General features: G+C 53.3%; 1 long non-coding RNA gene across 1 annotated transcript; it reads right to left on the reverse strand.

Moving 5' to 3' along the window:
* Positions 1-2,237: 2,237 nt before the first annotated feature.
* LOC140426370 (uncharacterized) lies at positions 2,238-4,903 on the reverse strand. Its single transcript, XR_011948191.1, has 2 exons — positions 4,462-4,903; positions 2,238-2,612 (listed from the first exon to the last, which is right to left on the reverse strand). It is a non-coding gene; the product is annotated as an uncharacterized lncRNA (long non-coding RNA).
* Between the last annotated feature and the right edge of the window lie 20,750 nt (positions 4,904-25,653).

Raw genomic sequence — 25,653 nt, forward strand, 5'->3', positions numbered from 1 at the left:
GCACATCTTTGGCATGCATCCAAATAAAACATATATTGCAAAACAGATGACCAGATTATACTCTAACAACCAAATATTTTGCAAATACTTTGAACAAAGAAAACAGCTCACAATCATTGACGATGGAACCAGACCTGTAGTCTCAGAGCTGTGCAGGGATGATGCTCCACTGGCAGTGAAGCAGACCATGGCCCTCAAGTTCTTACACATTGGGATTGTTCCAGGCAATATAGCTAATAACTAACAATTTGTTGCCCATCACTGCAACCCAAATGTGACAGGAAAGGGGAATTCATTATGTTCTCTCTGAACAGAGAATAGCAGTTAGAGCAGTACATGGCTCTTCCATAGTGCAGGGTGCTGCATCAATTGTACATACATGGCTTTGTGTGCACCACATTTCAAGCACATCACATTGACGGATGCCCACTATCCTAGAAGCAGTTATGATGCATTTCATCCAATGCTAGCTTACTGTTCCCGCAATATTTTACATCCAGAGGATGGCCACGGGGCAACAAGGGCCATCTGCTCTGTACGAGCTCAATGCAGATGGTGGAATGTGCAACACAAGTGCAGAGTTTTCTTTTGTGTGGACAATGCAACACCCAGATCTCATCCAGGACAGTGATTAGGAAATTGCAATTGAACTAAAGGGAGAAACGATTCAGCAAAAGTCTTGATAGCTATTCAATGAATCTTCCTGAAAAATATATGTATGTGGACAAGAGGTGATGGCAGGATTAGACTCTGGTTTGGCATCCCTCCCTACAATCATGTAGTTTACACTCAGTATAGAGGCTCACATGTGAAGAATGGCAAATTGTAAAAGGTACAGCCCAAGACAGCCCACAACAACCAAAGAACCAAATACCCAAACATATGTTAATATGCTCAGGATGGAATGGAAATCATTGGTAGGTGGGGTTGGGATTGAAGGGGGTGGGAGGGAGTATGCGGGGGTGGGTGAGAGGGATGAGGTGGGTGAAGGTGTTGGGTTTCAAGATTATCAAAGTCCACAAATCCTAGCTCATTAAAATAAATCTACCCATTCAAATTAAATTTTGTTTTAAATCTTGTTTTTAGGCAGCATTGAGATCCAGCAGCCTCATTGCTTTTTATACTGAGCTCCGACTGAGGATGTAACCCATCCTGTAGAGTAATGGTCAACCTCAAAGCAAAGCTTGTACCTGAAAAAAGTCATAATTTGCAATAATAAATACATTTTCAAACACTGAAAAGTCTGCATTATTCATAAAGTTATGGATTTTCCATACTGATGTTCATTATATAATATCATGTTCTCAAGTAATTTAAAACTACATTCAGATGAAAGCCAGAATTCTCTATTTATGTTCTTTGTAGTGGTCTTACTTTCTATCACTCATTAAAGATAAAAAGGAACTGAGTTTCTAAGTTGAGAAGTATTTATTGAAAAGCTAACATGTTAAGGGGAAAAATGTCACAACATTAATCCTTTGAATCCTCTTAGATCTGAAATGGCGCTATTAGAAGCAAATCTGAAAGGGCAAGGGATCATTCATTACCTGTGTCAGCTCATGAAAACCGCATTGTAAGATGTGTCATATAACTTCATTATTCATCTTATCTACACTATGTCATCTATTGACTAAGATGAAAAGACAAACCCAAAATGCATTAAGAGACTTCTGTTTTTTTGTAATTAAACTCACAATTGACTGACTAATCAGCACAACAGGTCTGAGCACGTTGGGCAGCCACATGAGCAGTGAAACTAAGACCATTAACATGGAGTATTAATATTTTACGAAAAGCAAAAATAAATTATGACATAATCCAATACATTTGAAGTTCTGAGATTAAATAAAAATACGGCATTTGAATAGTTCCCATTATAATTATTTGCATATTTTGTTAAACTGTGAAAGCCTAAATGGCTAAACTGTGTAACAATCCTGTGTAATCCTGTGTAAAAAGTCGCCTTCATGTATTATTGTTGTTGAACTAACTAAAATGTAGGGTGCGAACATAGGAATTAGGAGCAGGAGTAGGCCACTAAATTCATGGCTGATCTGCTTGTAACCTCAATCCCACATTTCTGTCTACCCCGATAACTTTTCACCCCTTGTTAATCAAAACTCTAACTAGCTTTGTCTTGAAAATATTTTAAAATTCTGCTTCCACTGCATTTCGAGGGAAGCAAGTCCCAGGGAGTCACAGCCCTCTGAGAGAGAAAAATTCTCCTCATCTCCATCTTTTAAAAAAATGAGTTTTATTAAAGATTTCATAGATGACACACACAATCTAAACTACAACACAACTCTGAAAATAGTTCAAACATGGTCCATTTGTCGTGCTAATAACACAAAAGATCCCTGGGACAGGCGCAGTCTTCTCCAACATCTGCAGGTAGGACGTCTGATGTCGGAAGACCCTTTGCCTCTAGAGTCTCCTACGAGGCTCCATCATCTTGGTGCTGCTCCCAGCACATCTACAGGCCCAGCCTCCCCCTCCTCTGCAGGGCGCTGGTCACGACCATATGCAGCGGCATGTCGATGCCTCTGCTGCTGTTCGATTGCTATGAGTAGAATAGCCAACTCAACTATCTCCATGGTTCTCCGAATCAGGCACTGAAAAGAAGACAACACCAAAGTGAGTCTTATGGATTCCTGACACAGCCCTCACCCTCAGCCCTACACGCCTTTGGGATTTCCACCCATGCGCTTCCCCCTCAGCGAGTGCTAAACCTCACACCCTCCCATCAGACACTGCCACTTCTCCCCAGTTGCCCCTCTCAACCCCACCAGAATGAGGCATGTGGACCCTCGAGGGTCTCAGTGGTGGCACCTTACCCCTGACCATTCCCCAACGCCACCCCCCCCCCCAACCTTGGCGTTAGGTTAAAGGACAGTTGAGTGGATGCATGAGACCGAGATCTGCATCCTCTCGGGGGACCTCAAAGATGCCCAAGGTCATGACCTTGAACAGGGTGAGTGATGGTAAACATCATGATCACGTCGTGTATTGGGGTACACATCAGTGTCATCTGTGTCATGTTATTGCTTGTATGAGCGTTGGAGTTGAATTTTTGGGGCCATGCGTCTGAAGGTTAAAAACTTGGCTCCAATCAATGGCACTGATGTTTAGCTCTGCAAATATAATTGGAACAATTGATTAGTCAATGAAGGGTGAGGTAGCATATCAGGAAAATCACTGCCTCTTGTAGCAGACAATACACAGTTGATTAGAATGAAGCCTGCAATTAGCATCACAAGCACATACCAAGAAGGCACCTTCATTCTCCAGGTTTATAAGGGCTGTAGAGTTGACAAGCCTTCCATCAGCCTTCGAATCCAATGTTCCTAATTCTGACAGTCAAACTTCCCTGACAAGTGGATTGGAACTTCTATACAACTTAACCCTTTTGTCCTCACAGTGCCGCCTGAGTGTGGGGTTCTACTCACATTGAGTCATCCTCCCGCCCAAGTGAGAGGGTCATCGTGCCTCATGAGGCAGGGTTGCAACCCATTCCTGAGTCCCCCATTCTGTCCTTGCAGCCTGGCCTCTCATGGAACCCCACTCAAGTCGCTCCCAGTACTGACCCGCTGTAACTACCTCCTCCCACCCACTTTCCGGTTCCCATTAATAATGGGCACTCCCTCAGCAGTGATTTGAACACAAGCCCAGCAAGGAATATACATGAAGCAGTGCCTGCATGCCAGCCTCCAGACACCTTTAAAGCAAGGAGCATCCCAAAGTAAAGGGAAGGTAAATCCTGCCAGCAGCCCCTCACCCAAGATTGAGAGACTGAACCCCAGCCCCAGCCCCGGGTTGAAATTACCTGTGTCCCCCACATCCTCTCCGGTGCACCCCGAGCATTGAAGTCCCTGGAGATTCATTGCTGCCAGAGCGCTCATCACCAACATCCACGTCAGAGGTGAGGTTGCCAGGTTTACATTTATGTGTGATGTGCCATCAATTAACACAAGACGAGTAGTGAACGAAACTGTGGCTTTAATAAGCAAAACAGAAAGCCTCCTGGCCACTGATCCCGAACTGGGGCAGGGCCGGAGGTCAGCCACCTTTATACCGAGCCCAAGGGGAGGCAGAGCCATCGGGCAGTGGTTTACCACAATACATATAAAACAGAGCTGCACTGTCTCTGGGAGGCCAAGTGTACCCCCTTCTAGCAAGCGCTGGCGGATGTAATTGGATTTAATGCCCGCGACATAGGCGGCCCTGATCAGCAGCTCCGTGTGTTTTGACAACCAATACCACCTGGCAAGCACAGTTCCGGCCGAGTACGCGCAAGGCACACAGGAATTCGGCTTGTGATTTGCCGGGGCGTTGTCGCCTCGTGGCAAGGAGGTGCCTGGCGTACACCTCATTTGCTGCCTTTATGTACTGTCCCTTCAGCAGCATTATCGCCTCCGTATACGAGTCGGCATCTCTGATAAGAAGGAAAACTTGCAGGCTCACCCGTGCGTTGAGTATTTGAAGCTTTTGAAGGTCGGTGACGTTGTCGGTGGAGGATCTGAGGTAAGCTTCGAAGCAGCTTAGCCAGTGCTCGAATGTCACAGTGGCGTCGGCTGCTTGTGGGTCCAGCTCCAGGCCATCAATTAACACAAGACGAGCAGTGAATGAAACTGTGGCTTTAATAAGCTAAACAGAAAGCCTCCTGGCCGATGATCCCGACTCACGCAGTTATTTAAGTTGTGTTGCTCAATAAACCTTCTGTAAAACTTCTGGACGACTTTGAGCCTTCTCCCAAAGCCTCGACTGTAACTGAGTTAAGGAGCACAGATTACCTGCCTTACAGGTAAAAAATAGAGCCAAGCACAGTTTGCTTTGACAATTAACAGCTAAAATGTCATGCAGCATCTGCTGAGTGCCCAACTATATGAAGGTTGGCTGGCCTGTTCTGCTTTCTTTCCATTTAAAGGTTGATCTGAACATTTCCTCACCCCACTACAGTTATGTTGCAACCTTTGGCATTCAGGCCACATAATTGAACTCTGTAGCACTCAGTTTCAACACTACTGGTGTCATTTTGCCCATGGTGTCCATTCATCCCACACTATGTGCCCTTTTGGTGAGCACATTAGCATAGACACTACAGTGTGCACTGGAAGTATGCAGATAGGTAGATCATGATGTGAGTTAATGTGTAACACTGAATTGTCACCAACTTTGCAATTTATGAAATCTCCACTCCAGCTAAAGTCTTGTCTTAAACACACATGATTGAACATATGTTTGTCAGCAGGAAGGACCTCCGGTCAATTATATTTAAAGGAATCATTTACATCCTGAGTTTGTAGCTGATTAATTACCACCAGTTTTAGCTGAGATTGCAGTAACACAGAGTATTTTTAATTGCTATCTAATGTTAATGAAGTTGCTATGCATTAGTGTTGTACATGGTGAAGGCCTTTGTTCTGCCTTCAATCCATTTACTCCCAGGCAGGATGCTGTAGTTATGTGGTAGTCACCACTGTTTGTATAATACATATATGAGAGGTAATACGGTAAGGCTCCTGTACTACAGGTATGGGGGTAGATCCCTGCCTGCTGGCTCCGCCCAGTAGGCAGAGTATAAATGTATGTGCTCACCGAGCTGCAGCCATTTCTGCAGCAGCTGCAGGAGGCAACACATCTCTGCTGAAAAAGCCTCGATTACTCTCTACTCTCGTCTCATCATAATTGATAGTGCATCAATTTGTTAAGCAGAGATTTTACCGTAATGGACTTATGCATGAAGCCAGATCGCCTGCAGCTGCACCCTCAAGCAGACAACGCCACGTCGGCCTTCGACCACTGGCTAGCTTGCTTTGAAGCCTACATCGGAGCAGCGACAGAACAACCCTCAGAAGCATAGAAACTCCAGATCCTGTACACATGGTTGAGCTCCGATATTTTTCCCCTTATCCGGGATGCGCCCAACTACACTGAGGCCATGGCGCTTCTGAAAGAGAACTACACCCGGCCGATCAACAAAGTCTACGCCAGGCACCTCCTGTCCACGCGGCAACAACTCCCTGGTGAGTCATTGGACGATCACTGGCGTGCTCTGCATGCCCTGGCGAGGAACTGCGATTGCCAGGCAGTTTCGGCCGTTGAACATACTGAACCCCTAATCAGGGACGCATTCGTTACGGGCATAGGGTCGGCGTACATCCGCCAGAGCCTCTTAGAAGGGGTTACGCTCGACCTCGCGGCAACCAAGAAATTCGTGACCTCACTAACGGTAGCCTCCCATAATGTACAAGCATATGCCCCCGACCGCACGGTGTTCCCTCATGGACATCATGGGCCCCACCAGCGGCCACACCCAGCCAACCCCAAGCCTGCGCCGCGCGGCAGCCAGCAAACCCCGGGGGGGCCCCAAGTGCTATTTCTGCGGGTAGACAAAGCATCCCTGGCAGCGCTGCCCGGCGTGGAGTGCAATCTGCAAGGCCTGCGGGAAGAAGGGGCATTTCGCTGCGGTGTGCCAGCCCAGTCGATCGCCGCTGTATCCAGGCCCATTGCTCCTGCACCCCCACGTGCGACCCGTGGGCACGGCCATTTTCATCCCCGCAGCCCACGTGCGGCCCGTGGGCGCCGCCATCTTCCTCGCAGCAGAACACGTGCGGCCCGTGGGTGCCGCCATCTTCCCCCATCAGACTTATTGCGGCCCGTGGGCGCCGTCATCTATAATGCCGTCCGCTACGTACGCCCCGTGGGCACCGCCATCATCCCCGCCATTTTGGACGATGCCTCAGTACCCCTGCTCGTCGGGCACCTCATCTGGCCGCTCATCGCCCGCAACCGTCGTCGACCAGCCCGAGGCCCACCAACACCTGCCGCAGCTCGCCTCCATCACACTCGACCAGTTCCGGCCACACAATCTCACAATCGCGACAACGACGGTGAAAGTCGATGGCCACAAGGCATCTTGCCTTCGCGACTCCGGGAGCACGGAGAGCTTCATCCACCCCGCTACGGTAAGGCGCTGCTCCCTCGCGGTGCACCTCGTTAACCAAAGAATCTCCCTGGCCTCCGGATCCCACTCCATGGAGATCCGGGGGTACTGTACCGCCACCCTCACCGTCCAGGGCGTAGAGTTCAGCAACTTCCGGCTCTACGTCCTCCCAACCTCTGCGCTGCCTTGCTACTCGGCCTGGACTTCCAGTGCAACCTCCAAAGTCTAACTCTAAAATTCGGCGGACCCCTACAACCCCACAATGTATGCAGCCTCACGACCCTTAAGGTCGACCACCTTCCCTGTTTGCAAACCTCACCCCGGATTGCAAACCCATCACCACCAGGAAAAGACAGTACAGTGCCCAGGATGGGACCTTCATCAGGTCGGAGGTCCAGCGGCTACTGCAGGAAGGTATCATTGAGGCCAGCAACAGCCCCTGGAGAGCGCAAGTGGTAGTTGTAAAGACTGGGGAGAAAGACAGGATGGTCATTGACTACAGTCAGACCATCAATCGGTACACGCAGCTCGACGCGTACCCCCTCCCACGCATATCTGATATGGTCAATCAGATTGCACAGTACCGGGTCTTCTCTACAGTGAACCTGAAATCTGCCTACCACCAGCTCCCCATCCGAAAGGCGGACCGCCAATACACTGCGTTCGAAGCAGACGGCCGCCTTTAGGGTTCCCTTCCGCGTCTCCAATGGGGTCTCGGTCTTCCAACGGGAGATGGACCGAATGGTTGACCGGTACGGACTGCGGGCCACCTTCCTGTACCTCGATAACGTCACCATCTGTGGCCACGACCAGCAGAACCACAACGCTAACCTTTTCAAATTTCTCCACACCGCCAAACTCCTGAACTTCACGCATAACAAGGAGAAGTGCGTGTTCAGCACCAACTGCTTAGCCATCTTGGCTATGTGGTGCAAAATGGAGTTCTAGGTCCCAACCCCGATCGCATGTGCCCCCTCATGGAACTCCCCCTCCCCCAAGGCCCTCAAACGATGCCTGGAGTTTTTCTCCTATTATGCCCAGTGGGTCCCTAACTATGCGGACAAGGCCCGCCCACTCATCCACTCCACAGTTTTCCCCCTGATAGCTGAGGCCCACCAGGCCTTCAACCATATCAAGGCCGACATCGCCAAGGCCGCGATGCATGCGGTCGACGAGACCCTCCCCTTTCAAGTCGAGAGCGATGCATCAGACTTTGCTCTGGCCGCCACCCTCAACCAGGCAGGCAGACCCGTGGCATTCTTTTCCTGCACCCTCCATGCCTCCAAAACTCGGCACTCCTCTGTCGAAAAGGAGGCCCAAGCCATCGTTGGAGCTGTGCGGCATTGGAGGCATTACCTGGCCGGCAGGAGATTCACTCTCCTCACTGACCAACGGTCGGTTGCCTTCATGTTCAATAACACACAGTGGGGTAAGATCAAAAATGATAAAATCTTGAGAGGATCGAGCACTCCACCTACAATTACGAGATTTTGTATCGCCCCGGTAAGCTCAACAAGCCCCCCGATGCCCTATCCCGAGGTACATGTGCCAGCTCACAAGTGGACCGACTCCGGGCCCTACACGATGGTCTCTGTCACCCAGGGGTCACCCGGTTCTTTCACTTCATAAAGGCCCGCAATCTACCCTACTCCATTGCGGAAGTCAGGACGGTCACCAAAGACTGCCAGGTCTGCGCGGAGCGCAAACCGCTTTTCTACCAGCCAGACCGAGCGCACCTGGTGAAGGCCTCCCGTCCCTTTGAACGCCTCAGCATGAATTTCAAAGGGCCCCTCCCCTCCTCCGACCAAAACACGTACTTCCTAAACGTGGTCGATGAATACTCCAGATTCCCCTTCGCCATCCCATGCCCCGATATGATATCTGCCATAGTCATCAAAGCACTCAAAACCATCTTCGCCCTGTTTGGTTTCCCCGCTTATGTCCACAGCGACCAGGGATCCTCCTTTATGAGTGATGAGCTGCGTCAGTTCCTGCTCAGCAAGGGCATTGCCTCGAGCAGGACGACCAACTACAACCCCCGGGGAAACGGGCAGGTGGAGAGGGAGAACGGGACGGTCTGGAAAGCCGTCCTGCTGGCCCTCCATTCTAAAAATCTCCCGATCTCTCACTGGCAGTAAGTCCTCCCCGACGCCCTCCATTCCATCCGATCGCTACTTTGCACTGCGACTAATGAAAGCCCCTTGAACATCTCCTTACCTTCCCTAGGAGGTCCACCTCCAGGGTTTCGCTCCCAAAGTGGCTGGCGGCCCCAGGACCCATCCTCCTCCACAAGCACGTGCGGCTCCACAAGGTGGACCCGTTGATCAAAAGGGTACAGCTGCTACATGCAAAACCACAGTATGCCTACGTGGCATACCCCGACGGCCGCCAAGACACAGTCTCCCTCAGGGACCTGGCACCAGCTGGTTCCCCACCCCCACCTCCAATTGCCCCGGCGCCACCCACCCTCCCCCCTGCGCACCTCACCACAGCCCCCACTCCAGGGCGATCCGTCCTCCCCTTGGTCTCACCCGGGGATGAAGATGAGGACTACATGCTCCCGGAGTCACCAGCGACCAAGCTGGCTCCTGCATCACCACCGGGACTGCGGCGCTCACAACGGAGGATCAAGTCAGCCGACTGGCTATATTTGTGAACTTTCGCCAAACTGTACTCTTTAAAAATGCTCACATACCATGTAAATAGTTTTCCACCACCCCCGCTGGACTCTTTTTTAACAGCGGGTGAATGTGGTAGTCACCACTGTTTGTATAATACGTATATGAGAGGTAATACGGTACGGCTCCTGTACTACAGGTACTGGGGTAGATCCCTGCGTGCTGGCTCCGCCCAGTAGGCGGAGTATAAATGTGTGTGCTCACCGAGCTGCAGCCATTTCGGCAGCAGCTGCAGGAGGCTACACATCTCTGCTTAATAAATCCTCGATTACGCTCTACTCTCGTGTCGTCGTAATTGATAGTGCATCAAGTTACCACCCTAAGTATTTCACGTTAAAGGGAGATTGAACCAAAACAACACAGAAGTTGACAAGCTGCTCATAGGAGAAGAAGGAGAATGGCTCTTAAGGCCTTATTCACACAGGCGTCGGGATTCTCCCTTTCAGAAACTAAGGGCGGGATTCTCTCACCCCAGGGCCGGGCTGGAGAATCGCGCCACGCCGCCCTGACGGCGGTCCGCCGATTCTCCGTAGATTGGAGAATCAGCGTCATTGGCGCCGGCGTGGTCGGCGGGCGCCGGTCGGGGGCTGCTCTACGGGGCTCCCCCCGGCGATTCCCGGCCCTGGATGGGCTGAGCGGCTATGCAAAAAATGCCGAGTCCCGCCGGCACCATTCACACCTGCTCTTACCCAGCGGGACCTCGGCGTGGTGCATCCGGGGGCGGCCTGGTGGGGGGGGAGTGGGGGAGGGGGGTCCGACCACAGAGGGGGCTCCTCTGTGCTCTGGCCCACGATCGCCGCCTACCGATCGACGGGCCGGCCTCTCTGGCTGGGGGCCTCTTTTGTTCCGTGCCGGCCCCAGTAGCCCTATGCCATGTTGCGCCGGGGCCGACACGGAGAAGGGAGCCACTGCGAATGCGCGCATTGGCGCTGGTACCACTGCGCATGCGCAGACCCGCGGCGCCCATCTGACGCCGGGGATTGGCAGCTGGAGCGGCGTGGGTCACTCCGGTGGTGTGCTGGCCCCCTGTAGGAGTAAGAATTTCTGCTCCTGATGGCTTGTTGACGCCGTCAAGAAAAGCGACGGCATTTACGACGGTGTCAACACTTAGGGCGGGATTCTCTGATCCTGAGGCTAAGTGTTGAAGCCGGGACTGAATCAGTGGTGTGGTACGACAGGAAAACTTCCGCCGTTCCCACAACAATTCAAGAACCATTAATGGGCTAGCACCGGTGTCACGTGGAACACGATCGGTTCCAATGAACAGCTTCCGATTCCCCAGAGTGGATTGAAACTCGGGTGGCTGACAAGCTGCAGCTACATATAAGCACTCCACTCCCCACATACACTCACCCGGCCAACAAGCTGGCAGCAAGAAGTGCGGCATCCCGGGTCACTGATGTGGAACTGGAGACGCTGCTGGACGCAGTGGAGGAGAGGCGGGCCACCCTGCACCCTGGGGTGGGGACGAGGTTGCCACCTGCCGCTGTGCAGGTGTTGGAGAGGCCGTGAGCGCCATGGGAAACACCGCCAGGACCGGCCAGCAGTGCCATAGGAAACTGCACAATCTCCTCAGGGCCGGTGTTTAGGCGGCACAATGCCCCTGGCACTAACCCCCATTCCAAACAACTATAACCCCTTCCCCACCCGGAGGGTGACTGAACCCCCACCCAGCACCACATGCCAGCTCCCATGCCAGCCACCATGACCGGGTGCTCTGGTCACGAAGGCCACCAACTACCTACCCCCTGTGCTGCATGCATCCGACTGCCAGCACCCATACAGCTGGTGTCACTTGGCAGAACCACGGGCCATGGTGGGTGGTCAGTGGGTTGCACAGCATGATGGCTGCCTTTCAGGCTTCAGCAATGGCGGTCCATACCTGGACACCGCCCCGGTCCCGTGGGGTGGGGGGTCACCTCAGCCTCACGCCCATTCCCCCTCGCCACCCCATCCCCCCACCCCCACCCAGGCTCTGGCAGCCCCCCTCCCACAGCCAGTGTCAGGACCGGCAGCCCACGGTCACACCTCTGCATGACCTACCTCCTCTCTTGCCCTTATCAGCCACTGCGTTGTTTCTCAATTTAAAAGGACAAGTGAACCTCGCCGTTAAGAAGAATATTTATCAATAATACATCAAGACTGACATTTTTAAATCCTATTACCCTCTTAAATGCTCACTGGCACAAGATGCTGTTGAGATCCATTGATCAATCCGTCCTTTGAGCTTTCCTTCTCTTACTTCGAGCTTCACACTAAGGGACGAGTTACACCCATTGAGCCAGTGCTAAGCCCTTGTGCAGGTCTACAAGTACAATATAAATTGCATTGTAAAATGACCCCCCAAAAAACTGCTACTCAAAAATGCTAAAGATGAAAGATGTAAAGCTAAAATGTTGCAGGCCTGCTGCTTCAGATTGCATCAAGCGATTGATGGCTACTGAAAAATTGGAAGCACTGCAATCTCACAGCTTCTGTTGTTGATCTGGAATTATTTCTGATTTACGTCATAGGCGGTTGATGTTTTAGCATTTTCTGAACCACAGCAGAGCTGTGGGAAAAGATCAGAACAGATTATTCCACATCTTAAAGAGAACAATTTGTACTCTTACGTTGCCCTTGACCAGCAAAATGCTTTCTTCATGAGGCCGTCAAAGAACACAAATTTAGATTTTAATTCTTATTCAAAGCATTGACTTCATGCCGAATTTAACGATGTGACATAAACAAAGTGGGAAGAATAAGATGTTTTCAAAGTCCTAATGTTCAGTACATCAAATTCACTGGAGCAGATCCTATCTTTCTTACATTAAATCTAAATTTGGCTTTGGTTAAAAGAAACTCATTAACTTATTATTTTGAAATACTCCTTGTAAGGCCCAATAGCTGATAGTATTTTGAGTTTAACTTGTGAGAGACTAAGACTTCACTCTGTTTCTTTTATTAAAAAGATATTGAGATATGTTCATTGGTATCTCTACAAATATCAAACTGGACAAAGGTCTAAAATGGCCGAATCTATGTTTTTCTGTGGCCCCAAACAAAAGAAGAGACCTGACAGTATCGGGAAAACGGGCACATCGTTATCCCTGAAGCGCCACTAATGGCGGCGTGTACACTGCACAGACCAAACTCAGAGAGAGCTACGCAAAGGCCATCTGCAATTCATAACCCAGGCTGACCAACCTGAGCCTCCTCGTCTTGTAAGACAAAGGGTCCTGCAACCTTAATTTCAATTCTTAATGGTTGAGACATTTAACAAGAAGCGGGATACACATCCTTTGTCAAAGATTGTGTGGAAGGGTGGAAGTCATGTGATATCAGCCTCTGGTTTATGGAACTAGCCTTGCTGAACTAAAAAGTCTCAGTCTGCTTTTTTACTATCTGATGTGCCACCTCACTGACAAGGAGCTCTGTTCAAGATTGGACACATAGCCCCATCTACACTGTTTCTCCTGGAAATTCTTCCCTCTGATGTGTTGGAACCGTTTGATGTCTTTCCCAGTATGTCAAGTTCAAAGGTCTGTCAGATTAAGGTGGAAATCTTCCCATGTAGCCTTTAAACCTTTGATGTCCCTCCCAGCATGTCAACCAGTCCAAAGATGTTAGGTTAGGTTAGGTGGATTGGCCATGCTAAATTGCCCCATGCCTCCAAAAGCTAGATGGGGTTACTGGGGCCTGGGGATAGGCTGGGAGCATGGGCCTAGTTAGGATGCAGTTTCCAAGCGCCTGTGCAGACTCGATGGGCCAAGTGGCCTCCTTCTTCACTGTAAATTCTATGATTCTATGAATATCAATGATCTGTCAGATAAAGTTGAACGTCTTTCCTTTGACATGTTGGAAACTTTTTAAGTGCTTTCTTCACAGTCAATTTCACTCCTCTTTAATCTTTTCAAGCCTCTGGGCATGCTGAGAACCCTAAAAGCTTTGAACTGCATAGTTTACATTGAATTTCACAGTCCATTACATTTTACAAGCCTCTTGATTGGCATATACAGGTGATTTCAGAGGAAGGACAGCATTATTTGTTTTTATAGCTCTTTACGGTCCATTAACTCTGAAGTGCTTCCTCTTTTGAGCAGGTTTTCTTTCTAACCACAGTTTCTTTTTCTGAAGTGCTTCTTAGAAAGAGTAGGTGCTTCCCCTGCATAGAGGGAAATAAATCAAAAACACCTTTGTGTTTAAAAATGGATGGTGAGGACTTCCGGGTGCGGCAATGTGGAGCTAAGCCGCACGAGTCGGCAGCTCCCGCTACCACGGACATTCGGGCTCGCTAGAGGAGCCCCAACGGAACTTTTTTTGACAAAAACCCGTGGGGAAGGGAAGAGAAGGTCCCCCTCCAACGCCTATGAAACAGACCCGAAGTGCAACGGCCAGAAAAGTGGCACTGGAGCAACGGGAGAAGCAGGGTAAAAAAAACAAAATGGCGGCGGCCAGGGACAAAGGGGAGCTGCAGGAGTTAATCAAGCGCTGCTTCGAAGAGCAGCGCGACGAGATGCGCAAGGAGATGCTGGCGCCTATGCTTTCGGCAATTGAAGGACTCGGGATCACCCAGAAGGCCCACGAGGTTAAGACCCAGGAGGTAGAGAAAAGAGTCAGCCAGAACGAGGACGAGCTCTTGGGCCTGGCAGTGAGAGTGGAGCAGCTCGAGGCGCTACACAAGAGGTGGGCGGGAAGACTCAAAGACCTGGAGAACAGGTAGAGGAGAAAGAATCTGAGGATCCTGGGTCTCCCTGAAGGAGTGGAGGGGGCCGACGCCGCGGCATATGCGGGCACAATGATCGGGGCGCTGATGGGCGCGGAGGCCCCCCCGGAGTTGCTGGAGCTGGAAGGGGCGCACCGGGTGCTGGCGAGGAAGCCCAAGGCAAACGAGCCACCAAGGGCGATCGTGGTGAGCTTTCACCGGTTCACAGATAGAGAGTGGGTCCTGAAATGGGCCAAGAAGGAGCGGAGCAGCAAGTGGGACAACGCTGAGATTAGAATATACCCGGACTGGAGCACGGAGGTCGCTAAGCGGAGAGCGGGTTTCAACCGGGCCAAAGCGGTGCTGCATCGGAAAGGAGTGAAATTTGGAATGTTGCAGCCAGCGCGACTGTGGGTCACATATAACGGCCAACACCACTACTTCGAAACGCCCGAAGAGGCGTGGACCTTTATACTAACTGAAAAGTTGGACTCTAATTGAGGGTTTGTGAGGATGGGGGGTATTTGAGGGTTGAAGTATGATGGCGGTTGTATTAGGGGGGCAAGCACGCGCAGGGAATGTTATATGGGCTGGGGACGAGAGACAAGGCCGCAACAGAAGCTGCGTCGGGGGGGCGGGGCAGGCTCTGGAAAGCGCGGGGGTTTTCTCCCGCACGCGGGAAGAAATGTGGGAGGGGGAACATAGGAACGTCTACTGATGGGGAGGTTCCCAAACGGGGGGGTCAAAGGGATGGCGGGGGAAGCCGGGGTCAGCAGGCGTCAGCTGACTTACGGGAGTGATATGGGGGGAGCAAAAAAGCTAGACAGGGATCTAGCGGGGGTGGGGGTGGAGGGAAGGGGGGGGGGCGAGGGGGGGAAGGGGGGGAAACAGGGTTGCTGCTGCACTGGCCGAAAGGGAATGGGACACAGAAGAGGTGGCCGGGATGGAGGTCCCCCGGTTGGGGGCCTGGCGTGTGAGGGAGACGCGGACACGGGACTGGCCCAGAAAAGGAGATGGCTAGTCGACCAGGGGCAGGGGGGGGGAAGGGTGGGGGGGGGTGAGAGCCCCTCCAATCCAGCTGATAATGTGGAACGTGAGGGGCCTGAACGGACTGGGGAAGAGGGCTCGAGTGTTCGCGCACTTGTAGGGACTGAAGGCAGACGTGGCTATGCTCCAAGAGACACACCTGAAGGTGGCGGACCAGGTTAGGTTAAGAAGGGGATGGGTAGGACAGGTATTCCACTTGGGACTGGACGCGAAAAATAGAGAGGTGACAATTCTGGTGGGAAAACATGTGTCATTTGAGGCCAAGACAATCGAAGCGGACAATGGAGGGAGATACGTGATGGTGAGTGGTAGGTTGCAAGGGACGTGGGTGGTGTTGGTAAATGTATACGCCCCGAACTGGGATGATGCTGGATTCATGAAGCGCATGTTGGGGTGCATCCCGGACCTGGAGGTAGGAGGACTGATAATGGGAGGGGACTTTAACACAGTGCTGGATCCAGCACTAGGCCGCTCCAGATCAAGGATGGGAAAGAGGCCGGCGGCGGCCAGGGTGCTCAGGGGGTGTGATAGTATGTATTGGGGGTCATGTGGGACTGGAAGCCCTAATGTCATTGGCTGACAGATCCCGGGTCCTGGTTGGCCGTTGACCTCAAGCTCCGCCCTGAAGGCGGAGTATAAGAAGCCGGAGTCTTCCCCCGCAGGCCAGTTTACTATCGAGCTGCGGGGGAACAGACACGCTTAATAAAGCCTCATCGACTTCACTCTATTCGTCTCATGGAGTCTTTGTGCGCTACAATTTATTAAGCGTGCCTAAAAATAAAAGGACTATGGAGCTCAGGATCATTCCGGAATGCCTGAGGATCAGCCCCCACGCAGTGAACGTGGCAGCAGCCTTCAAGCACTGGCAGACTTGCTTCGAGGCCTACCTCAGAACGACCACCGGCCGAGTCTCAGAAGACCAAAAACTGCAGGTCCTGCACTCGAGGGTGAGCACGGAGATTTTCTCCCTCATCGAAGACTCGGACGATTTCCAGACGGCGTTCGCAGCACTGAAAAGTCTCTACGTTCGCCCAGTTAACCAAATCTACGCTCGCTACCAGCTCGCGACGAGACGGCAAGCTCCCGGAGAATCGATGGACGAGTTCTACGCCGCGCTGCTGATTTTGGGACGAGCCTGCAGCTGCCCGTCGGTGAACGCAAACGAACACACGGACATGTTAATGCGCGATGCTTTTGTGGCAGGTATGCAATCCTCCCAAATCCGCCAAAGACTTCTAGAAAAAGAGTCGCTAGGACTCTCAGAGGCACGGGCCCTAGCAGCCTCGCTAGACGTGGCCGCGCGTAATACCCGCGCCTATGGCCCCGACCGCGCGGCAACCCATTGGGCCCCGTACGTACCCGTCGCGGCAAACCCCCTACACCCCCACAGGCTTGCACGGTCCAAACGCCGAGTCGCACCGGGGGCGCCCGCTGTTATTTCTGCGGCCAGGCGAATCACCCCCGGCAGCGCTGCCCGGCCCGCGCAGCAATCTGCAAAAGCTGCGGGAAAAAGGGCCATTATGCGGTTGTGTGCCGGTCCCGCGAGGTCGCCGCCGTCCCGGGAGCACAGGGAGCCCTGCAAGCAGTTTACGCGCCCCAACCCCCCCAGCACGCCATGTGCGACCCGCAGGCGCAGCCGCTCTGGGTCCCGACCACCGCGGTCCCGGGAGAACTGGGAGCCCTGCACGCCGCCTACGCCCCCCAACCCCCCTCCCCGCAGCCCATGTATGACCCGCCGCCGGCGCTACCGCTTTGGGTCCCGGCCAACACTATCCACGGAGAGGAGGGAGTTTTCAGCGTCCCTAACGCCACCCTAACCCCCACCGCGCGCCCCACGCCTGACCCGCCGGCGCCACCTACTTGGGCCCCGACCACCGCTGTCCCCGGTGAGGGAGCTCCGCGCGGTCCTCGCGCTCGCGGCCCCACGTCTGACCCGCCGGCGCCGCCGACCTGGGCCCCGACCACCGCTGTCCCCGGTGAGGGAGCTCCGCACGGTCCTAGCGCTCGCGGCCCCACGCCTGACCCGCCGGCGCCGCCGACTTGGGCCCCGACCACCGCTGTCCCCGGTGAGGGAGCTTCGCGCGGTCCTAGCGCTCGCGGTCCTAGCGCTCGCGGTGAGGGAGCTCCGCGCAGTCCTAGCACTCGCGGTCCTAGCGCTCGCGGTCCTAGCGCTCCCCAGCCCCCCCAGCACACCATGTGCGACCCGCAGACGCCGCCATTTTGGGTCCCGGCCACCACGAGGGGAGGAGGGGCGCCGATGTGCGACCCGCAGACGCCGCCATTTTGGGTCCCGGCCACCACGAGGGGAGGAGGGGCGCAGCCACCTTGGACCGCCCCAGACCTGTACGACGCGTGGGGGTGGCCATTTTGTCCACCCCCGCCGCCATCTTGTGACCCCCCAGCCACGTGCGATGTATGAGAGCGGCCATTTTGTTCATCCCCGACTCCATCTTGGACGGCAACAACGGACCCCACTCCACTACTACAACCACGGCTCGCTTCGATTACGCTCGATCAAGCTCGGCCCCGGACACTCCAGACGACGACGACAACGGTACTAATAAACGGCCACGAGACGCCATGCCTAGTCGACTCCGGGAGCACGGAAAGCTTTATACACCCCGACACGGTAAGACGCTGTTCCTTAACCACCTATCCCAGCGCACAAAAGATTTGCCTAGCTGCAGGATCCCACTCCGTACAGATCCAGGGATTCTGCATAGTTACCCTAACGGTGCAGGGGAGGGAGTTCAAAAACTACAAACTAAACGTCCTTCCCCAACTCTGTTCCCCCAACCTGCTGGGATTAGATTTCCAATGCAATCTACAGAGCCTTACGTTCAAATTCGGCGGCCCCATACCCCCACTCACTATCTGCGGCCTCGCTACCCTCAAGGTGCAACCCCCATCCTTGTTTGCGAACCTCACCCCGGATTGCAAACCCGTCGCCACTAGGAGCAGACGGTACAGCGCCCAGGACCGGACCTTCATTCGGTCCGAAGTCCAGCGGCTACTAAAGGAGGGCATAATCCAGGCCAGCAATAGTCCCTGGAGAGCGCAGGTGGTAGTAGTGAAGACAGGGGAGAAACAAAGGATGGTCATTGACTATAGCCAGACCATCAACAGGTACACACAACTAGACGCGTACCCTCTCCCCCGCATATCCGACATGGTCAATCGGATTGCCCAGTATAAAGTCTTCTCCACCGTGGACCTCAAGTCCGCCTACCATCAGCTCCCCATCCGCCCAAGTGACCGCAAGTACACAGCCTTCGAGGCAGACGGGCGATAATACCACTTCCTACGGGTCCGTTTTGGCGTCACAAACGGGGTCTCGGTCTTCCAACGGGAGATGGACCGAATGGTTGATCAACATGGGTTGCGGGCCACGTTCCCGTATCTCGACAATGTAACCATCTACGGCCACGATCAGCAGGACCACGACGCCAACCTCCAAAAATTCCTCCAGACCGCCAAAGCCTTGAACCTCACGTACAACGAGGACAAGTGCGTTTTTAGCACCGACCGGCTAGCCATTCTGGGCTACGTAGTGCGCAATGGGATAATAGGCCCCGACCCCGAACGTATGCGCGCACTCATGGAATTTCCCCTCCCGCACTGCCCAAAAGCCCTGAAACGCTGCCTGGGGTTCTTTTCATACTACGCCCAGTGGGTCCCCCAGTACGCAGACAAGGCCCGCCCCCTAATACAGACCACGACCTTCCCTCTGTCGACAGAGGCTTGCCAGGCCTTCAGCCGCATCAAAGCGGATATCGCAAAGGCCACGATGCGCGCCATCGACGAGTCCCTCCCCTTCCAGGTCGAGAGCGACGCCTCCGACGTAGCTCTAGCGGCCACCCTGAACCAAGCGGGCAGACCCGTGGCCTTCTTCTCCCGAACCCTCCACGATTCAGAAATCCGCCACGCTTCAGTAGAAAAGGAAGCCCAAGCCATAGTGGAAGCTGTGCGACATTGGAGGCATTACCTGGCCGGCAGGAGATTCACTCTCCTCACGGACCAACGGTCGGTAGCCTTCATGTTCGATAATGCACAGCGGGGCAAAATCAAAAACGACAAGATCTTAAGGTGGAGGATCGAGCTCTCCACCTTCAACTATGAGATTTTGTATCGTCCCGGAAAGCTGAACGAGCCGTCCGATGCCCTATCCCGCGGCACATGTGCCAATGCACAAATTAACCGGCTCCAAACCCTCCTCGAGGACCTCTGCCACCCGGGGTCACTCGGTTTTACCACTTTATCAAGTCCCGCAATCTCCCATACTCTTTAGAGGAGGCCCGTACAGTCACAAGGGACTGCCACATCTGCGCGGAATGCAAGCCGCATTTTTTCAGGCCAGATGGAGCGCACCTGATTAAGGCTACCCGCCCCTTTGAACACCTCAGTCTCGATTTCAAAGGGCCCCTCCACTCCACCGACCGCAACGCATATTTTCTTAATGTAGTGGACGAATACTCCCGCTTCCCTTTTGCCATTCCCTGTTCTGACATGACCGCGGCCACAGTCATTAGAGCCCTGAACAGCATCGTCACACTGTTCGGTTACCCCGCATACGTCCACAGCGACAGGGGGTCCTCTTTCATGAGTGACGAGCTGCGCCAGTTCCTGCTCAGCAAGGGCATAGCCTCAAGCAGGACGACCAGCTACAACCCCCGGGGGAACGGGCAAGTAGAAAGGGAGAACGGCACGGTCTGGAAGGCCCTCCTACTGGCCCTACGGTCCAGGGACCTCCCAGTTTCACGGTGGCAGGAGGTCCTCCCGGACGCTCTCCATTCCATCCGGTCGTTATTATGTACGAGCACTAATCAAACGCCACATGAGCGTCTCCTTGTCTTCCCTAGGAGGTCCTCCTCTGGAACGTCGCTGCCGACCTGGCTGGCGGCCCCAGGACCCATCCTGCTCCGAAAGCATGTGCGGGCACATAAGGCGGACCCGTTGGTCGAAAGGGTTCACCTCCTCCAATCGAACCCCCAGTACGCCTACGTGGAGTACCCCGACGGCCGACAGGACACGGTCTCCCTGCGGGATCTGGCGCCCGCCGGCAACACACACACCCCCCCGACACCATCAACCCAACCCCCCCCCCCTTCCTGCCACCGCTGCACCCCGCGACCGCCCCCTTCCCAGGAGGATCAGTCCCCCTCCCCTCAGCTCCGACCAAGAATCAAGCCCAAGCTGAAACCGTACGGCTCCTGGAGGCGACAACGCTGGTACAAGCACCACCACCACCGCCGGGGCCGAGGCGATCGACACGGACGACCAGACCGCCCGACCGACTCGTGGCGTCAATGTAAAACAAATATGGACTGTTCACAAGAACATTTTGCTTTTCTTCCTATACCCTCTGTAAATAGTTGCAACAGGACAAAATTGTCCAATACTGTATTGCCATGTGAATGTTTTGTCCTCCCAGGACCAGCCCTGTAAACCCTTACCACCATACGAAGCATCACCCCGCCGGGTTCATTTTTGACAAGGGGTGAATGTGGTAGTATGTATTGGGGGTCATGTGGGACTGGAAGCCCTAGTGTCATTGGCTGACAGATCCAGGGTCCTGGTTGGCCGTTGACCTCAAGCTCCGCCCTGAAGGCGGAGTATAAGAAGCCAGAGTCTTCCCCCGCAGGCCAGTTTACTATCGAGCTGCGGGGGAACAGACACGCTTAATAAAGCCTCATCGACTTCACTCTATTTGTCTCATGGAGTCTTTGTGCGCTACAGGGGGTTTATGGACCAGATGGGGGGAGTGGACCCATGGAGGTTTGCAAGACCGCAGGCCAGGGAATTTTCTTTCTTCTCCCACGTGCACAAGGCATACTCCCGGATAGAATTCTTTGTGCTGGGCAGGGCGCTCATCCTGAGGGTGAAGGGGATGGAGTATTCGGCCATAGCCATTTCGGACCATGCCCCGCACTGGGTGGAAGTGGGGCTGGGAGAGGGGAGGGACCAACGCCCGCTGTGGAGGTTGGATGTGGGACTGCTGGCTGATGAGGTGGTTTGTGGGACGGTAATGGGGTGTATTGAAAGGTACCTGGAGGCCTACGACAACGGGGAGGTGCGAGTGGGGGTGGTATGGGAGGCGATGAAGGCGGTGATCAGGGGAGAGCTAATCTCCATCAGGGCTCATAGGGAGAAGACAGAGGGCAGTGAAAGGGAGAGGTTAGTGGGGGAGATTTTGCGAGTGGACTGGAGATACGCAGAGGCCCCGGAGGAAAGATTACTTGGGGAAAGGCGACGGCTCCAGACGGAGTTTGACCTGTTGACCACGGGGAAGGCGGAGGCGCAATGGAGGAAGGCGCAGGGGGCGATCTACGAGTACGGGGAAAAGGCCAGTCGGATGCTGGCACACCAGCTCCGTAAGAGGGCGGCAGCGAGGGAAATAGGGGGAGTCAAAGATGGTGGGGGAGCCATGACCCAGAGTGCAACGGAAATAAACAAGGTATTCAAGGCCTTCTACGAAGAGCTGTATAGATCCCAGCCCCCAGGGGGGGAAGAGGGGATGAGAAGATTCCTGGACCAACTGTGGTTCCCGAGGGTGGAGGAGCAAGAGGTGGCTGGTTTGGGGGCACCAATCGGGTTGGAGGAGCTGAGTAAGGGTTTGGGGAGCATGCAGGCGGGGAAGGCCCCGGGGCCGGACGGGTTCCCGGTGGAGTTCTATAGAAAGTATGCGGACCTGTTGGCCCCGCTACTAGTGAGGACCTTTAACGAGGCAAGAGAGGAGGGGACCCTGCCCCTGACAATGTCGGAGGCGACAATTTCCTTGATTCTGAAGCGAGACAAGGACCCACTGCAATGTGGATCGTACAGGCCGATTTCCCTCCTTAATGTGGACGCTAAGCTATTGGCAAAAGTGCTGGCCACGAGGTTTGAGGACTGTGTCCCGGGGGTGATACATGAGGACCAGACAGGATTTGTAAAGGGCAGGCAATTAAATACGAATGTGCGGCGGCTCTTAAACGTGATAATGATGCCATCGGAGGAGGGAGAGGCGTAGATAGTGGCAGCCATGGACACGGAAAAGGCCTTTGACCGAGTTGAGTGGGAGTACCTCTGGGAGGTGTTGCGTAGGTTTGGGTTCGGGGGAGGGTTTATTAGCTGGGTTAAGCTCCTTTAGAGTGCCCCGGTGGCAAGTGTGGTGACGAACCGGCGGAGGTCGGAGTACTTTCGGCTGTACCGAGGAACGAGGTCCCCCCTATTGTTTGCATTGGCGATCGAACCCTTGGCCATATCATTGAGGGAGTCTAATAAATGGAGGGGGTGGTCCACGGGGGAGAAGAGCATCGAGTGTCGCTATACGCGGGTGACCTGCTGCTGTACGTGGCGGACCCAATGGAGGGGATGGTGGAGGTCATGCAGACTTTGAGGGAGTTTGGGGAGTTCTCGGGCTATAAGCTCAATGTAGGGAAGAGCGAGCTTTTTGTACTACAGGCAGGGGACCAAGAAAGAGGGATAGGGGACCTACCGCTGAGGAGGGCGGAGGGGAGTTTTCGGTATCTAGGGATCCAGATAGCCAGGAGCTGGGGGGCCCTACACAAATTGAATCTGACGAGGTTGGTGGACCAAATGGAGGTGGACTTCAAAAGATGGGACATGTTGCCGCTCTCGTTGGCGGGTAGAGTGCAGTCGGTAAAAATGGTAGTCCTTCCGAGGTTTTTGTTTGTGTTCCAGTGCCTCCCCATCGTGATTACCAAGGGCTTTTCAAGAGAGTAGGCAGGAGTATTATGGGGTTTGTGTGGGCAAACAAAACCCCGAGGGTAAGGAGAGGGTTCCTGGAGCGCAGTAGGGACCGAGGAGGGCTGGCGCTGCCAAACCTAGGGAGCTACTACTGGGCAGCAAATGTGGCGATGATCCGTAAGTGGGTTATGGAGGGAGAGGGGGTGGCATGGAAGAGGATAGAGATGGCGTCCTGCAAAGGAATGAGCTTGGGGGCGCTGGTGACGGCACTGCTGCCGCTCTCGCCATCAAAGTACACCACGAGCCCGGTGGTGGCGGCAACGTTAAGGATCTGGGGCCAGTGGAGACGGCACAGGGGTGCAGTGGGAGCCTCGGTGTGGTCCCCGATCAGGGGTAACCACCGGTTTGTCCCGGGGAAGATGGACGGGAGGTTCCAGGGCTGGCACCGGGCGGGGATTAGAAGAATGGGGGACCTGTTCATTGACGGGACATTTGCGAGCATAGGGGCACTGGAGGAGAAGTTTGAGCTACCCCCGGGAAATGCATTCAGATATATGCAGGTGAGGGCTTTTGTGAGGCGACAGGTCAGGGAATTCCCACTGCTCCCGACACAGGAAATTGAAGACAGGGTGATCTCGGGTGTATGGGTCGGGGAGGGCAAGGTTTTGGCAATACACCAAGAGATGAAAGAAGAGGGGGAAGCGCTAGCAGAAGAGTTGAAGGGTAAATGGGAGGAGGAGCTGGGGGAGGAGATCGAGGAAGGTTTGTAGGCTGACGCTCTGAGTAGGGTTAATTCCTCCTCCTCGTGTGCCAGGCTCAGCCTGATACAATTTAAGGTGGTTCACAGTGGGCACCTGACGGGGGCGAGGTTGAGTAGGTTCTTTGGGGTAGAGGACAGATGCGGAAGATGTTCAGGGAGCCCAGCGAACCATGTCCACATGTTCTGGACATGTCCGGCACTGGAGGGGTTCTGGAGAGGAGTGGCGGGAGCAATATCTCAGGTGGTGAAAGTCCAGGTCAAGCCAAGCTGGGGGCTAGCAATATTTGTAGTAGTGGACGAGCCGGGAGTGCAGGAGGCGAAAGAGGCCGGCATTCTGGCCTTTGCGTCCCTGGTAGCCCGGCGAAGGATCTTGCTAATGTGGAAGGAGGCGAAGCCCCCTAGCGTGGAGGCCTGGACAAACAACATGGCTGGGTTCATAAAGTTGGAGAGGGTTAAGTTTGCCTTAAGGGGGTCTGCGCAGGGGTTCTACAGGCGGTGGCAACCGTTCCTAGACTACCTCGTGGAGCGTTAGAGGAAGGTAGGTCAGCAGCAGCAGCAACCCTGAGGGGGGAACGAGAGATTGCTTGAAGGGACGGATGAGCGGGGGATAACATGGAGGGTGGGGGAAACTGGCACGAATGGGCGAGAGCCAGTGTATAAAGCCATGTAAATATATCATCTTACCATGTATATATCTTGCTCAGGGCGATTTTGTGTTATTTTGTTACGGGGGTGGGGGTAGGGGTGGGGGTTTATTGTTTGTAAGGGGAAAAAATTGTTTTGTTGAAAAACTTTAATAAATATATATTTTTTTTTTAATGGATGGTGAGAGAAGAAACCCGTGCTTATTAAACTAAAGCCCCGTGTCCGTAACAGAAATCAGGAGTGGAAATACAGGATTACACATTTGAATTTGACCGGAGTCCAAGTTAAGATGCAAGCCAAATCTGATAAAAAGAGTCAATTGGAAGCCAAGACGAAAAGCCGGTGGTTGGAAAAATTTAAAACCCAGTAACCTAACACAGCAAATTTCTTTTCTCTAACACTCAGTAAATGGCAACTTTTGATACCCAAATGCCATCTAAAAGAGATAGCTGAGGAGATTGTGGAGGCATTGGTGGTCATTTTTCATGTCTCACTGGAGCAGGAAGAGTCCCAGAGGACTGGAAGGTGGCTAATGTAACACCACTGTTTGAGAAGGGAGGGAGGCAGAAGACGGGAAATTATAGGCCGGTTAGCCTGACTTCGGTCATTGGTAAGATTTTAGAGTCCGTTATTAAAGATGAGATTGCGGAGTACTTGGAAGTGCATGATAACTTAGGACTGAGTCAGTACGGCTTTGTCAAGGGGAGGTCATGTCTGACAAATCTGTTAGAGTTCTTTGAGGAAGTAACAAGAAAGTTAGACAAAGGAGAACCAGTGGACGTGATTTATTTAGATTTCCAGAAGGCCTTTAATAAAGTGCCGCACAGGAGACTGTTAAATAAGTTAAGAGCCCATTGTGTTAAGGGAAAGATCCTGCCGTGGATAGAGGAATGGCTGACTGGCAGAGAGTGGGGATAAAGGGGGTCTTTTTCAGGATGGCAGCCGGTGACTAGTGCTGTGCTGGGACCAGAACTTTTCACAATATACATTAATGATCTGGAAGAAGTAACTGAAGGCACTGTTGCTATGTTTGCAGATGATACAAAAATCTGTAGAGGGACAGGTAGTATTGAGGAAGCAAGGGGGATGCAGAAGGATTTGGACAGGCTAGGAGAGTGTGCAATGAAGTGGCAGATGGAATACAATGTGGAAAAGTGTGAGGTTATGCTCTTTGGAAGGAGGAATTTAGGCATAAACTGTTTTCTAA

The sequence above is a fragment of the Scyliorhinus torazame genome, chromosome 7 (assembly GCF_047496885.1).
Source record: "Scyliorhinus torazame isolate Kashiwa2021f chromosome 7, sScyTor2.1, whole genome shotgun sequence".
Classification (NCBI taxonomy): Eukaryota; Metazoa; Chordata; class Chondrichthyes; order Carcharhiniformes; family Scyliorhinidae; genus Scyliorhinus; species Scyliorhinus torazame.